Here is a 16,155-nt window from a genome sequence, read left to right as displayed (position 1 = left end):
GTTATATAATTGTCCAACTGAACTTAATGTTACAATTAGAATTCAGCAATTGATAAAATCATGGATGCTTTTTCATTTAATAATTAGAATAACCTCTCTCATAATATCAATTTATTAATCATAATAAGAAGGAAAAATATGAAATGCCTTAAAAAGGAGCCAGCTGTGAGTGTGAGTGATATGGGCAATATTCACTATCAGGAAGCAGGAGCAATATTTGATATTAGGAAGCATTTTTCTTAAAAAGTCATGTTAGGAAATATATGGCTACAATGTGAATGATGAAAGAGAAAAATATGGAAATAAAAAATGTTTTATTTTGATGAATATTAATAAGCAGGAACAGTCACTAGGAAAAATATCAACTTGAAAATAAATGAGAAAATGCAGTGCAGGTGAGGAAAGAAAACAAATAACTTTGCTGTTAAATACAAAGCATAAACTTGATGGTGCTGAACAATAATTTTCCAGTACCTAAATATTTCATACAGCAAATCACATTTCTCTTCTATTAGAGCATTGAGTGACATCATGAATCTTTCCTCTTCAAAATGCTGCATTAAAAAAAATCCTTAGTGTTGGCCCTCAGCCCTGCCCCTAGACACAGACAAAAAGGTTCCACTTTGGGCTCTGTACTTTAGAAAACCCACATATTTCAAACAAAATAAAAGAACAAATAGAATACATTCACTAAAGAACACGAGGACACCTCTGCACGTGGGATCCAGCTCCACTGCCAACAAGATGTGTCTTGGAATTCCACATATCATCTCTTGTTCAGATGCCAGTGAATTATTTCTCATATCTTAGTCCACTTGTCCTTTTAACCAAGGGTGACTGCATTTAAATGCCAAAATTTATAGGTTGTGCATTTGCTGGTATCAGAAATAGGGTAATGTTTTGTGGGGTTGCAGAGGATGTGGGTGAAGGGAGTGCTTAGGTAAGAGAAAGGCTAATTAATTTGAAAATTCTTTCTTATATAAGATGTAAACACAGTTGATTCTTTTTTAAACTTTTATTTTACTTTGGAGTATAGTTGATTTACAATGTTCTGTTAGTTTCAGGTGTGCAGCAAGGAGATGTAGTTATACATGTATCTATTCTTTTTCAAATTCTTTGCCCATTTAGGTTATTATAGAGTACTGAGCAGAGTCTTCTGTGCTATACAGTTGGTCCTTGTTGGTTATCTATTTTAAAATAGCAGGGTGTATATATCAATCCCAAACTCCTAGTCTATCCACCCCCCCGACCCACCCCTCCACCCTGGAAACTATAAGTCCATACTCTAAATCAATGAGTCTGTTTCCGTTTTGTAAATAAGTTCATTTGTATCATTTTTTTAGACTTCACATGTAAGCCATATAATATGATATTTGTCTTTCTCTGATTTTTTTCACTTGTAGTGTGATAATCCCCAGGTCCATCCATGTTGCTGCATATGGCATTGCTTCATTCTTTTTAAAGGCTAGGTAATATTCCATTGTATGCATGCACCATACCTTCTTTATCCAGCCATCTGTCAATGGACATTTAGGTTGCTTCCACGTCTTGGCTATTGTGAAGAGTTGCAGCAGTGAACAGTGGGCTGCATGTTCAAACCATGGATTTCTTTGGATATATGTCCAGGAGTGGGATTGCTGGATCACATGGTAGCTCTGTTTTTAGTTTCATAAGGCACCTCCATACTTTTCTGCATAGTGGCTATACCAACTTATATTCCCACCAAAGAGTGTAGGAGGTCTCCTTTTTCTCCACATCAGCATTTATTATTTTTAGAATTTCTGATTATGGCCATTCTGACTGGTGTGATATTTTGTTGTAGTTTTGTTTTGCATTTTTCTGTTAATTAGCAGTGTTGAACATCTTTTCATGTGCTTCTTGGCCATCTGTATATCTTCTTGGAGAAATGTCTGTTTAGGTCTTCTGCCCATTTTTATTGCTTTTTGTTTTGTTTTATTATTGATATTGAGCTGCATAAGCTGTTTGTATATCTTAGAGATTAATCCCTTGTTGGTCACATCATTTGAAAATATTTTTATCATTCTAAGTGTTGTTGTTTTGTTTTGTTTATGATTTCTCTTGCTATGCAAGAGATTTGGGTTTAATTAGGTCCCATTTGTTTATTTTTGGTTTTATTTCTATTATTGTAGAGACCCATCAAAAAAGGTTATTGGTACGATTTATGTCAGAGAGTGTTCTGCTTGTTTTCCACTGAGAGTTTTATTACCCAAGCTTGCACTTAGACCTGTAATCCATTTTGAATTATTTTTGCGTATGCTTTTAAAGAATGTTCTAATTTCATTTCTTCACACATACAAGTCCAGTTTACTAGCACCATTTATTGAAAAAGCTCTCTTTTCTCTGTTATATAGTCTTGCTTCCTTTGTCATAGACTAATTAACCACAGGTCTGTGAATTTTCTTCCTGGGCTTTCTATTCTGTTCCACTGACCTATATTTTTGTTTATTTTTATTTATTTATTTATTTATTTATTTATTTTTTGCCATGACCATACTGTTTTAATGACAATATCTTTGTGGTGTAATCTGAAGCCTGGGAGAATGATACCTTGAGCTCTGTTTTTCTTTCTGAGGATGCTTTAGCTATGGGTTCTTTTGTGTCACCAAAAATTTTAAGATTTTTTTTTTAATCTAGTTTTGAGAAAAATGCTATTGGTAATTTTATAGGGATTGCACTGAATTTGTAGATTGCTTTGGGTAGCATAGTCATTTTGGCAGTATTGATTCTTCCAATCCAAGAAGACAGTATATCTCTCCATCTTTTTGTGTCCTCTTCAATTTCTTTTTTCAATGTGTCATAGTTTTCAAGTGTTTTGCTCCCTCAGGTCTGTTTATGTGCAAGTATTTTATTCTTTTTAATGTGATGGTAACTGGGATTGTTTCTTTAATTTCCCCTTCTGCTCTCTTGTTGTTAGTATAGAGAAATGCAACAGATTTCTGTGTATTAATTTTATATCATGCAACTTTACTGAATTCATTGATGAACTGTGGTAGTTTTCCTGTAGCATCTTTAGGGTTTTCTATGTACAGTACTGTACCATCAGCAAACAGTGGCAGATTTACTTCTTTTCCAGTTTGGATTCCTTTTATTGCATTTTCTCTGATGGCCATGGCAAGGACTTCCAAAACTACATTGAGTAAAAGTGGTGAGAGTAGGCATCCTCATCTTGTTCCTTTTCTTGGAGGAAATGCTTTCAGCTCAGCTTTTCACCATTGAGTATGATGTTAGCTGATGGCTTAGCATATATAGCCTTTATTATGTTCAGATATATTCCCTCTATGCCCACTTTCTGGAGAGATTTTGTCATAAATGGTGTTTAATTTTGTCAAAATCTTTTTCCTGCATCTAATGAGATGATCACATGATTTTTTTCTTCAATTTGTTGATCTGTTGTATCACACTGATTGATTTGTGGTTATTAGAAAATCCTTGAATCCTAAGTTAAATCCTGCTTGATCATGGTGTATGATCCTTTTAATGTATTGTTGAATTTGGTTTGTTAGTATTTGTTAGTATGTGAGGATTTTTGAATCTATGCTCATGAGTAATATTGGCCTGTAATTTTCTTTTTTGTGTGATTTTATTTATTTGTGTGTGTGTGTTTGTTGCTCATCGTGTTGACTCTTTGTGATCCCATGGACTGCAGCCCTCCAGACTCCTCTGTCCATGGAATTCTCCAGGAAAGAATGATGGAGCAGGTTGTCATTCCCTTCTCCAGGAGATTGTCCCAACCAAGGGATTGAACTTGGGTCTCCTGCATTGCAGGCTGCTTCTTTATCATCTGAGCCACCAGGAAAGCCCTCTTTATTTTTAACTGAAGAATAATTGCTTCACAGTATTGCATTGGTGTCTACCAAACATCAACGTGAATTAGCCGTAGGTTTACCCATGGCTTCTCTCACTTGAATACCCCTCCCACTTCCCTCCCCATTCCACCCCTCTATGTTGTTATTGAGCCCCCGTTTGAGTTCCTTGAGTCATACAGCAAATTCCCATTGGCTATTTTACACATGGTAATGCATGTTTCTATGTTACTCTCCCCATACCTCCCACACTCTCCTCCTTTCCCCATCCTAGCCATGTCCATAAGTCTGTTCTCCATGTCTATGTCTCCACTGCTGCTCTGATAATAGGTTCATCATTATGATTTTTCTAGATTCCAAACATATATGCATTAGTGTACGATAACTGTTTTTCTCTTTCTGACTTCCCTCTGTATAATAAGCTCTAGGTTGGCCCATCTTATTAGGACTGACTCATATGTGTTCCTTTTTATGGCTGAGTAGTATTCCATTGTATATATGTACCACAGCTTCTTTATCCATTCATCTGTCAATGAATATCTAGGTTGCTTCCTAGCTATTGTAATAGAGTAGCAATAAACATTGGGGTACATGTGTCTTTTTCAGTTTTGGTTTCCCTTTTATTTACACCCTCTCCAGCATTTATTGTTTAAAGATTTTTTGATGATGGCCATTCTGACCAGTGTGAGGTGATATGTCATTCTAGTTTTGATTTGCATTTCTTTAATGATGAGCAGTGTTGAGCATCTTTTCATGTGTTTGTTGACCATCTGTATGTCTTCTTTGGAAAAATGCCTGTTTAGGTCTTTTGCCCATTTTTTAAAATTGGGTTATTTATTTTTTCTGATATTGAGTTGAATGAGCTGCTTGTATATTTTGAAAATTAATCCTTTATCAGTTGTTTCATTTTTGTGTTATTTTTCCCATTCTGTAAATATTTCTCCTTGTTCATATTTCCTTTTTTAATATATGTCTGGTTTGGTATTAGGGTGATGGTAGCCTCATATAATGAGTTTAGAAGGGTTCCTCTCAAATTATGTTGAATAGTTTCGGAAGGATAGGTGTTCACTCTTCTCTAAATGTATGAAAAAATTCACCTATGAAGTCATCTTGTCCTGGACTTTTGTTTACTGAGAGTTTTTAAGTCATAGCTTCAAATTTTCCTTACTTATGATTGGTCTCTTCATATTTTCTGTTTGTTCTTGGTTCAGCCTTTGGAGATTGTACCCTTCTAGGAATTTGTATGTTTCTTCTAGGTTGTCCATTTTATTGGCATATAGTTCATTGTAGTAATCTCCTACAATCCTTTGTATTTTTGTGGTGTCCATTGTAACTTCTCCTTTTTCATTTCTAATTTTCCTGATTTGAGCTATTTCCCTCTTTTTCTTGATGAGTCAGGCTAAAGGTTTTTCAATTTTCTTAAATTTACTGAATCTCGATGTGTGGCCTAGCATGTGATCATCCCAGGAGAATGTTACATACAGTCTTGAGAAGAATGTGTATTCTGCTGCTTTTGGATGGAATGCTCCACAAACATCAGTTAAGGGCATCTGGTCTTTTTGTTGTTGTTCAGTCACTCAGTCGTATCCAACTCTGACCCCATGGGCTGCAGCACAGCAGGCTTCCTGCCCTTCACCATCTCCTGGAGTTTGCTCAAACTCATGACCATTGAGTTGGGGATGCCATCCAACCGTCTTGTCCTCTACCACCCCCTTCTCCTGCCCTCAGTCTTTCCCAGTATCAGGGTCTTTTTCAGTGAGTCAGCTCTTCATATCAGGTAGCTAAAGTATGGGAGTCTACTGTGCCATTTAAGTCCTGTGTTTCCTTATTGATTTTCTCTCTGGATGCTCTGTCCATTGATGAAAGTAGGGTTTCAAAGGCCCCCACTATTTCTGCATTACTGTTAATTTTTCCTTTTATGGCTGTTAGCATTTGTCTTATATATTGGCATGCTCCTATGAGTCCAATTATAATTATAATGGCTGTATCTCCTTTTTGGATTGATCACTTTATCATTATGTACTGTTTCTTATAACAGTCTTTAAAGTCTAAGAATTCATTATACAATTTTTGAATAGTGTATCATTTTGCAGTAGTGTCAAGCATCTGTCCTTAAATTTTGTGTTTCAGTGTGGCTTTGCAACGACTCATCAATTAGCAGAGAACTCATATCAGTTGCAGATGGTGACTGAATAATAGTTTGCAATACTCCACAAATCATTTTATTCTTTAATTTAAATAAATCTGGAACTAGATGCAAAATACATGGAGTATAAAATTCTTTCAATTCTTTCATCTAGTTTAACTCTAAAATGATTTTTTAAATATTTAATAAAATTTAAATAAAAATTTAAAACAAGTTTATGTAAGCTTTCTTTAAATAATTTTTAATTTACATTTTTAAAATTTAAATACTTTTTATTATTTACATAATTTTAATTTTTAAATCTTAAGAGAAATAGTTTTTTAATGTGCATTTAAGTGCTTTAATGTTTCGCTGAAACACAATAAACATATAGAAAGTACATGTTGTGTAGTTCTATGAATTTTAGTAAACTGTACAGCTGAGTAATCAGTATCTAGATAAAGAAAGAAAACAAAGTCTGCACCTAGGATTTGCATAATCCTTTCTCCCCATCAATACATCATTACATCATTACAATCCCTTCATCTTTTATATAGAACATAAAATATCAATAATTATAAGAGTAGCATTCTGTCATATTCAGAGGTGCCCCCAAGACTCAAGAGGAAGGGATTATATGGGGCCTATGTGCCAGGGAGTGGAAATTATATGCAGCACGTTATAATTTTGCCCACCATAGTAGGCTGTCCATTTTCAGATGTATTTTAAAAGTATTTTAGGGTATTATTAAATATATGATATATATTTATATTTTAAAATGAGTCCCTTTAAAGTAAAATCACACACATAATGGGTCATAAAGGTGAGGCCAGAATACAAGAATTCTAACATAAAATCCAGTGATCTTTCTAGTATATTGGGCTCCCATGGTGGCTCAGAAGGTAAAGAATCTTCCAGCAGTACAGGAGACCTGGGTTCCATCCCTGGGTCTGGAATATCCCCTGGAGAATGGAATGGCAACCCACTCCAATATTCTTGCCTGAATTCCATGGACCTGGCGGGCTACAATCCATGGGGTCACAAAAAGTCAGACATGACTGAGCGACTAACACTTTCACAAAATCCCAAATCCACTAATCTGTCTAATATATTAAGCTATGCTCACCCTGTTGTCTTCCAAATGTCATTCTGTTTATTTATTATTGACACATTTTATATACGACAACTGGAACTAACAATTTTAGGAATATGGGTATTTCCTTTAAAAAATAACTCTATAGACCTTTTACATTGGAGAACAAATACTTTTTTGAATCTGACTATAGTTAATAATCACTATGCATACTGAGTAACAGATATTGTTAACCAGTTCTGTGCTTAGAGACCCAGAAAAGCCACGTTGGGCACCACTCTAAATGGCATCTATCCAGTAGAGAATAAAATGGACTCACATTTCTTGTTTTAGTCTGAATTCATATGGCTTAGAGTGTTTGTCTCACATTTTAACCACCAAGTGAATTAAAGGACCTCAGATTCTATGCTCCATTAAAAATAGCTTTTTAGTAATCAGACAAATAACCCCTTCCTATTTAAAATATTACAGGACAATTATCTACAACATTTTATTCAAGACACGTGGACTGACAGACTTGCAAAGCATGACCTGAGCAATGTCCTACCTATGCAGGTTCATTGATGAATATGAGGATTGGGTGTTTACTTACTGCAGAGGTTAGAGTCAGATCCTCTTAAGTGGCACTTTTAGCCTCATTCTGCAAGAATCAACCCAACAGGAGATCTGAGGCATTGCCAGGACCATTGGAACCAATTCTTTCATCCCACACAATTTCCCAGTTGTCCATGTCTGCCAAAATAAGAAGGCAATAATTGTGGTAGGAGACAGCCAGCCAGGCTCAGAGAATTCATGACAGATTCACCGTGCCAAGATATCTCAGATGCTCCCTGAAGCAGCCTCAGAAAACACCATTCACTTACCCTCATCTGGAAACCACAACTGCTTCTTATAGAATGTTCTGTGGCTGAAGCTGGCAGGGATAAAGTTTCCACAGAGCAAATAGAGTAAATACATGCAGTGTTTGCTTTTTTAAAAGTTAGCTAAAATTGCTTGTTTCCAGCTGCTGGTAGAAAAATATAGTTGTCAACATTTCCCTAGGGAAATTGTGATTCTTGTATTTCATGAAATTGGTCGCTCAGTCATGTCTGACTCTTTGTGACCCTGTGGACTATACAGTGGAATTACCCAGGCCAGAATACTAGAGTGGCTAGCTCTTCCCTTCTTCAGGGGATCTTCCCAACCCTGGGATTGAACCCCGGTCTCTGGCATTTCAGGTGGATTCTTTACCAGCTGTGCCACCAGGGAAGCCCAAGAATATTGGAGTGGGTAGCCTATCCCTTCTCCAGGGGATCTTCCCAACCCAGGGATCCAACCAGGGTCTCCTGCATTGCAGGCAGGTTCTTTACTCATTGAGCCACCAGGAAAGCCCTGATATTAATCAACTTAAAAGTATTAATCAATATACCCAAAGTATCAGAATAGACATAAAAGAGAAAACTTTTTGAAAATAAGTAAACCATTGTTGAAGCATTATGGCTCTTCTTCCCGTTGATTTTCATTCTGTGGAATAATCAAAGATTTCCAAATTTGGAAGGAATTTTAGAGATGATTTAGGCCTCCTAGGGCCCTTTTTCAACAAGGAAAAGAAATCCAGAGATGTAAGATAAGTTACTCAGATTCACAAGGTTAGTGAAAGTGAAGCTGCTCAGTCGTGTCTGACTCTGCAACCCCGTGGACTGTAGCCCACCTAGTTCCTCCGTCCATGGGATTCTCCAGGCAAGAGTACTGGAGTGGGGTGCCATTTCCTTCTCCAGAGGATCTTCCCAACCGAGGAATCCAACCCAGGTCTCCGGCATTGCAGGCAGACGCTTTAACCTCTGAGCCGGTAAATTCAGAGCTAGGCCTTAATTCTGGTGTCACGAAATCAGCATCAGGGCATAGGTACACTCTTCAAATAATGTCCTGCCCTCAGTTCAAGTGAGAGCCCCGTGCTCTGCCCACCGTGTGTCCCTTTACAGTGAACAAAGCACACTTGAAACTATTTGATTTCATCTGTGGTCAAACAAGGCTTCCCTGTGATCTGAACTCCAGTCCCCCACTTTCAGTCATTGAATAAATGTCAAAGCTAAGGTGATATAACATCTCTCTTTACAAACTGAATAGACTCTGTCTTATCCAGAGAGACCACAGCACTTCTGATTCTGATGTCAGCAACTCCAGCATCCTGGAGAGCCTTCCAAGGTTTTGCTGAGAACCCTCAACACCTCTCATATTTTTTAGAGCAAGTTCTGAAAACACCCTGGATCTGCTGAACAAATTTCCCAACAGTTTAACATCCCATGAGATAATAAGTCATCTAGATATTGCTCTGCAGCTTTATTTCTCACTAAATCTTGCCATCACTTCTTGCTTCAATCCCATTGGTTTTTTTGTTTGTTTTACATGAACCCTTTTGCTTCTTCCTCTCATTATTATCTTCCTATCCTCCTTTCTTTCTTGGAGAGCTTCCCAGGTGGCTCAGTGGTAAGAATCGGACTGCACTGCAGGAGCTGCAGGAAACGAGGGTTAGATCCTAGGTCAGAAAGATCCCCTGGAGTAGGGAATGGCAACCCACTCCAGTGTTCTTGCCTGGAGAATCCCACGGACAGAAGAGCCTGGTGGGCTACAGTCCATGGGGTTGAAAAGAGTTAGACACAGCTGAGCACACACTCATACAAATTTATTCTTCCTTAGAGATTCCCACCAGTTTAATATAATGAGCAATAGACAGCTAATAATAATAATAATAATATAATGAGCAGCAACATTTTTGTGCTCTGAAACCTCATTGGTCCCAGTGGGAATTCTTAACCTGAGATTTCAAGAGACCTAGCAACAGAGAAGGCAATGGCAACCCACTCCAGTATTCTTGCCTGGAAAATCCCATGGATGAAGGAGCCTGGTAGGCTGCAGTCCATGGGGTCGCTAAGAGTTGGACACGACTGAGCGACTTCACTTTCACTTTTCACTTTCATGCATTGGAGAAGGAAATGGCAACCCACTCCAGTGTTCTTGCCTGGAGAATCCCAGGGACGGAGGAGCCTGGTGGGCTGCCATCTATGGGGTCACACAGAGTCAGACACAACTGAAGTGACTTAGCAGCAGCAGCAACTGTTAGAAATGTTATGCAAAAAAATTTGTATATGTGTGTATTTGCTTTGATCTAAGGAATATCTCAAAAGGTGGATGCTTGGAAAATGGTTGAAATTGATTATTCTGTGAATAAGACCCATATAAGACACTCCTTTCTTGCCGCTGTAACTCTTTCTGGCCCTCTTTCCACTGGTTACAGTCCCTCCTATCCCCTGCCACCCACACCCCTCAAATACTCAACAGCCTATAGCATGGAATACACATGGCCCTCATTTCTCTGTGGCATAGGAAAGCATCCAAAAGGACCATTGTAGTGTAGCTTGAAACTGTGTGTTGATGATTCACTATAGGATGATTTTGGCTAAAAAGGACATTCTCTACAGGATAATAGTTTTTGCCAATAAGTAAAATCAAGTGGTAGGTCATGGACTGAGCACGTTCTGGGAGGAGACATTCTGCTGGTTGTTAGTCAGTCAGTCAGTTCAGTCGCTCAGTCGTGTCCGACTCTGTGACCCAATGAATCGTGGCACGCCAGGCCTCCCTGTCCATCACCAACTCCCAGAGTTCACTCCGACTCACGTCCATCGAGTTAGCGATGCCATCCAGCCATCTCATCCTCTGTCATCCCCTTCACCTCCTGCCCCCAATCCCTCCCAGCATCAAAGTCTTTTCCAATGAGTCAGTTCTTTCCATGAGGTGGCCAAAGTACTGGAGTTTCAGCTTTAGCATCATTCCGTCCAAAGAAATCCCAGAGTTGATCTCCTTCAGAATGGACTGGTTGGATCTCCTTGCAGTCCAAGGGACTCTCAAGAGTCTTCTCCAACAACACAGTTCAAAATCAATTCTTTGGTGCTCAGCTTTCTTCACAGTCCAACTCTCACATCCATACATGACCACTGGAAAAACCATAGCCTTGACTAGACGGACCTTTGTTGGCAAAGTAGTCTCTGCTTTTGAATATGCTATCTAGGTTGGTCATAACTTTCCTTCCAAGGAGTAAGCGTCTTTTAAATTCATGGCTGCAGTCACCATCTACAGTGATTTTGGAGCCCCCAAAATAAAGTCTGACACTGTTTCCACTGTTTCCCCATCTATTTCCCATGAAGTGATGGACCAGATGCCACGATCTTTGTTTTCTGAATGTTGAGCTTTAAGCCAACTTTTTCGCTCTCCACTTTAACTTTCATTAAGAGGCTTTTTAGTTCCTCTTCACTTTCTCCCTTAAGGGTGGTGTCATATGCATATCTGAGGTTATTGATATTTCTCCTGGCAATCTTGATTCCAGCTTGTGCTTCTTCTAGCCAGCGTTTCTCATGATGTAGCCTGCATATAAGTTAAATAAGCAGGGTGACAATATACAGCCTTGACATACTCCTTTTCCTATTTGGAACCAGTCTGTTATTCCATGTCCAGTTCTAACTGTTGCTTCCTGACCTGCATATAGGTTTCTCAAGAGGCAGGTCAGGTGGTCTGGTATTCCCATCTCTTTTAGAATTTTCCACAGTTTGTTGCGATCCATATGGTCAATGGCTTTAGCATAGTCAATAAAGCAGAAAATGGATGTTTTTCTGGAACTCTCTTGCTTTTTCGATGATCCAGCAGATGTTGGCAATTTGGTCTCTGGTTCCTCTGCCTTTTCTAAAACCAGCTTGAACATCTGGAAGTTCACGGTTCATGTATTGCTGAAGCCCAACTTGGAGAATTTTGAGCATTACTTTACTAGCATGTGAGATGAGTGCAATTGGGCAGTAGTTTGAGCATTCTTTTGCATTGCCTTTCTTTGGGATTGGAATGAAAACTAAACTGACCTTTTCCAGTCCTGTGGCCACTGCTGAATTTTCCAAATTTGCTGGCATATTGAGTGCAGTACTTTCACAGAATCATCTTTCAGGATTTGAAACAGCTCAACTGGAATTCCATCACCTCCACTAGCTTTGTTCGTAGTGATGCTTTCTAAGGCCCACTTGACTTCACATTCCAGGATATCTGGCTCTAGGTGAGTGATCACACCATCATGATTATCTGGGTCGTGAAGATCTTTTTTATACAGTTCTCCTGTGTATTCTTGCCACCTCTTCTTTGTATCTTCTGCTTCTGTTAGGTCCATACCATTTCTGTCCTTTATTGAGCCCATCTTTGCATAAAATGTTCCCTTGGTATCTCTAATTTTCTTGAATAAATCTCTAGTCTTTCCCATTCTGTTCTTTTCCTCTATTTCTTTGCATTGATCGCTGAAGAAGGCTTTCTTATCTCTCCTTGCTATTCTTTGGAACTCTGCATTCAGATGCTTATATCTTTCCTTTTCTCCTTTGTTTTTTGCCTCTCTTCTTTTCACAGCTATTTGTAAGGCCTCCCCAGACAGCCATTTTGCTTTTGTGCATTTCTTTTCCATGGGGATGGTCTTGATCCCTGTCTCCTGTACAATGTCACGAACCTCTATCCATAGTTAATGTCAGGCACTCTGTCTATCAGATCTAGTCCCTTATATCTATTTCTCACTTCCACTGTATAATCATAAGGGATTTGATTTAGGCCATACCTGAATGGTCTAGTGGTTTTCCCTACTTTCTTCAATTTAAGTCTGAATTTGCCATAAGGAGTTCATGATCTGAGCCACAGTCAGCTCCTGGTCTTGTTTTTGTTGACTATATAGAGCTTCTCCATCTTTGCTGCAAAGAATATAATCAATCTGATTTCAGTGTTGACTATCTGGTGATGTCCATGTGAAGTCTTCTCTTGTGTTTGAAGAGGGTATTTGCTGTGACCAGTGCATTTTCCTGGCAAAACTCTGTTAGTCTTCGCCCTGCTTCATTCCACATTCCAAGGCCAAATTTGCCTGTTACTCCAGGTGTTTCTTGACTTCCTACTTTTGTATTCCAGTCCCCTATAATGAAAAGGACATCTTTTGGGGGCATTACTTCTAAAAGTTCTTGTAGGTCTTGTTGGTTGTTATGCATTATGTAATACTGCTAAAATTAAAAACCAGACACACCTCTCAAATACACATGCACTTGTGTACAGCCACAATGCTCAATGTACAGACTTCAGAGGAAACGTGGTGGAGGCAAGGGGAGGAGTCTGGGTTACTCAAAGAAGACTTGAGTTGCAGCCTCAGGAGCACAATGGCCAAGTCTAGCCAGTGAAGTTAACATTCTGCTCTTGATAAAGTATTTCCCAGCTGTGTGCTATTCTTAGGGGTTGGTATGCTGGCCATACTTTGTGCAGTTCTAATTAACTTCTAAAGCAATTTTCAGAAAGATACAAACTGAAGAAAGATTGTATGTAAGCTGGGAGTTTGCTTATTTATTACTCTGGTGAATGTAAAGGCAGATACTATATTTCCCCAGTATAAATTATCAGCAACACTATATCATTATAATATTAATGACATCCCAGACAAAGGGCCTCTTTTTACTTCAGAGAAAACATAAGAAAAACCTGTTAATATACCGTGACTGATGATTTACCTGGTATTCCAGAAACCAGTTGTGAATATCAGCCTCTGCTGTAACAAAATATTTGCTCCAAATTTATTTCTCTAATATAATACCAGGGTATTGAATCACATGCCTTACACAGACAAATGCCAGAAAATAAAGTTGGTTTCAATACGTTTTGTTTCTAGAAGAATAATTTAAACAAACACTCCCAAGTTTAGGTGAGAAACTTTGAATGTGTGTAGCTCTCTGAATGAGGCTCACAACAGTGGGTTATAATTGGTATTCTAGGCATTTGCTGTGCCAAAACAGCAGTTAGTTACTTTTTGCTGTATGTTGTCAAATGCTGGACACTGGACAATATTATTAGAGGCAAAGTTGGGATCTCAGTAAGTTTTTAAGGAGGTCTTTGTATTCATTTGTGATATTTAGGGCAAAGGTTTAATTTTGGATGCTTTATCTGACTATGTCTTATCAGCAAAATAAATATGCAGTCAATTTATGAAAGATAAAAAACCCTCTAATTGGCACTGCATGATTTCTTCAAACAATAAATGGATTTGAGTGTAGACTAAGTTCAGAGGTTATATTTTGCACCAGTTCAAAAGTTACAATTCCTTGGTAGGCTTAGGGGGGGAAAAAAGATCTATTTTGCTATGGCAGATAGTGTCTACCCCGAGGTATTGAGTTACCAGGCAATGATTAATATTTCCAAGATTTTTAGCTTTCCTGAACATCTGCTTTTCACAAGCATATTTTAAGGGGAAAAATCTAAGAGACAGAAAAAACATACAAAATCCCCAGGACAGGAAAATTTTCCTTCTCATCTCTTCTATAAACCAGCCCCAGATTCCAAATTGAAACCACTGATCATGTGAGAACATTTTCAATAGAGTTGCTTTGCACCAGTCTTTTGTGAAGCACATTCGGGGGCGAAGGTGAGTATGGTTTGGAGAACACCCTGCACCAATCAGAGTTTCCAAAGCAGAACAGAGGGAGGTCAAGGGATCAGACAAATAAACTCCCCTCCCTCTCTCAGGAGTCAAGCAGATCCTGTTTGGTGTCTCAGATGTATCCACTGAGTTCTCAGTCTCTTGCTATGTAAGGTGATAAAAGAGTTGGAGTTGCCTAGACAGAAAAATTTGCAGACACAACACTGACTTTTAGTCGAGTGGGAGACGTGACACCCAGGCTGCCCTTCCATGGGTGAGCAGATAAATGCACGTCTTAACTTACCCTAAAGTCAAGGGACTTGCCCCTTTCCACAGATAATGCCACGCTGGGTAGTAATGGGTACAATGTCCACTTCATGTCATGAGTGATGAGATGAAAGCCCATCCAGTGATTCCTGCAGACATGACTAGATCACACAACTCTCCTTCACTGCCTGAGTTATCACTGAAAATATTGTCCCCTAGATTTAAATTTCCTGAGCCAGCTATTCTGAAAGGTCTGTCATGTTTTATATGTTTCCGAGAGATTTCATTGAGTAGAAACTTATTGAGATGCGATAGATGCAGCCACCAATATAAAACCAGAGTAGCATTCTACTACCCGAGAAGGCAATGGCACCCACTCCAGTGCTCTTGCCTGGAGAATCCCATGGACGGAGGAGCCTGGTGGGCTGCAGTCCATGGTGTCGCTAAGTCGGACATGACTGAGTGACTTCACTTTCACTTTTCACTTTCATGCATTGGAGAAGGAAATGGCAACCCACTCCAGTGTTCTTGCCTGGAGAATCCCAGGGACGGTGGAGCCTGGTGGGCTGCCGTCTATGGGGTCGCACAGAGTCGGACACGACTGAAGCGACGCAGCAGCAGCAGCAGCAGCAGCATTCTACTACAGGTTACTTCATGGTCAGTTTTTGCTGTTGTAGTTCAGTTGCTAAGTTGTGACCCCATGGACTGCAGCACGCCAGGCTCCTCTGTCCTCCACTATCTCCTGGATTTTGCTCAAATTCATGTCCATTGAATTTGTGATGCTGTCTTGCCATCTCATCCTCTGAGGCCCCATTCTCCTTTTGCCTTCGATCTTCCCCAGAATCAGGGTCTTCTACAGTGAGTCAGCTCTTTGTATCAGGTGGCTGGAGCTTCAGCATCATTCCTTCCAATGAATATTCAGGGTTGATTTCCTTTAGGATGGACTGGTTGGGTCTCCTTGCTGTTCAAGGGACTCTCAACAGTCTTCTCCAGCACCACAGTTCAAAAGCATCAATTTTTCAGTCTTCAGCCTTCTTTATAGTCCAACTCTCACATCCATATATGACTACTGCAAAAACCATAGCTTTGACTAATTGGACCTTTGTTGGCAAAGTGATTCATCTGTCTAGACTTATCACAGCTTTCCTTTTAAGGAGCAAGCGTCTTTTAAATTCATTCCTACAGTCACCATCCACAGTGATTTGGGAGCCCAGGAAAATAAAGTCTGTTACTGTTTCCATTTTTTCCCATCTATTTTCCATGAAGTGATGGGACTGGGTGCAATGATCTTAGTTTTTTGAATGTTGAGTTTTAAGCCAGTTTTTTCACTCTCCTCTTTCACTTTCATCAAGAAGCTCTTTAGTTCCTCTTCACTTTCTGCCATTAGAGTGGTGTGATCTGC

The sequence above is a fragment of the Capra hircus genome, chromosome 6 (assembly GCF_001704415.2).
Source record: "Capra hircus breed San Clemente chromosome 6, ASM170441v1, whole genome shotgun sequence".
Lineage (NCBI taxonomy): Eukaryota > Metazoa > Chordata > Mammalia > Artiodactyla > Bovidae > Capra > Capra hircus.
Note: the sequence above shows the minus strand (reverse complement) of the source record.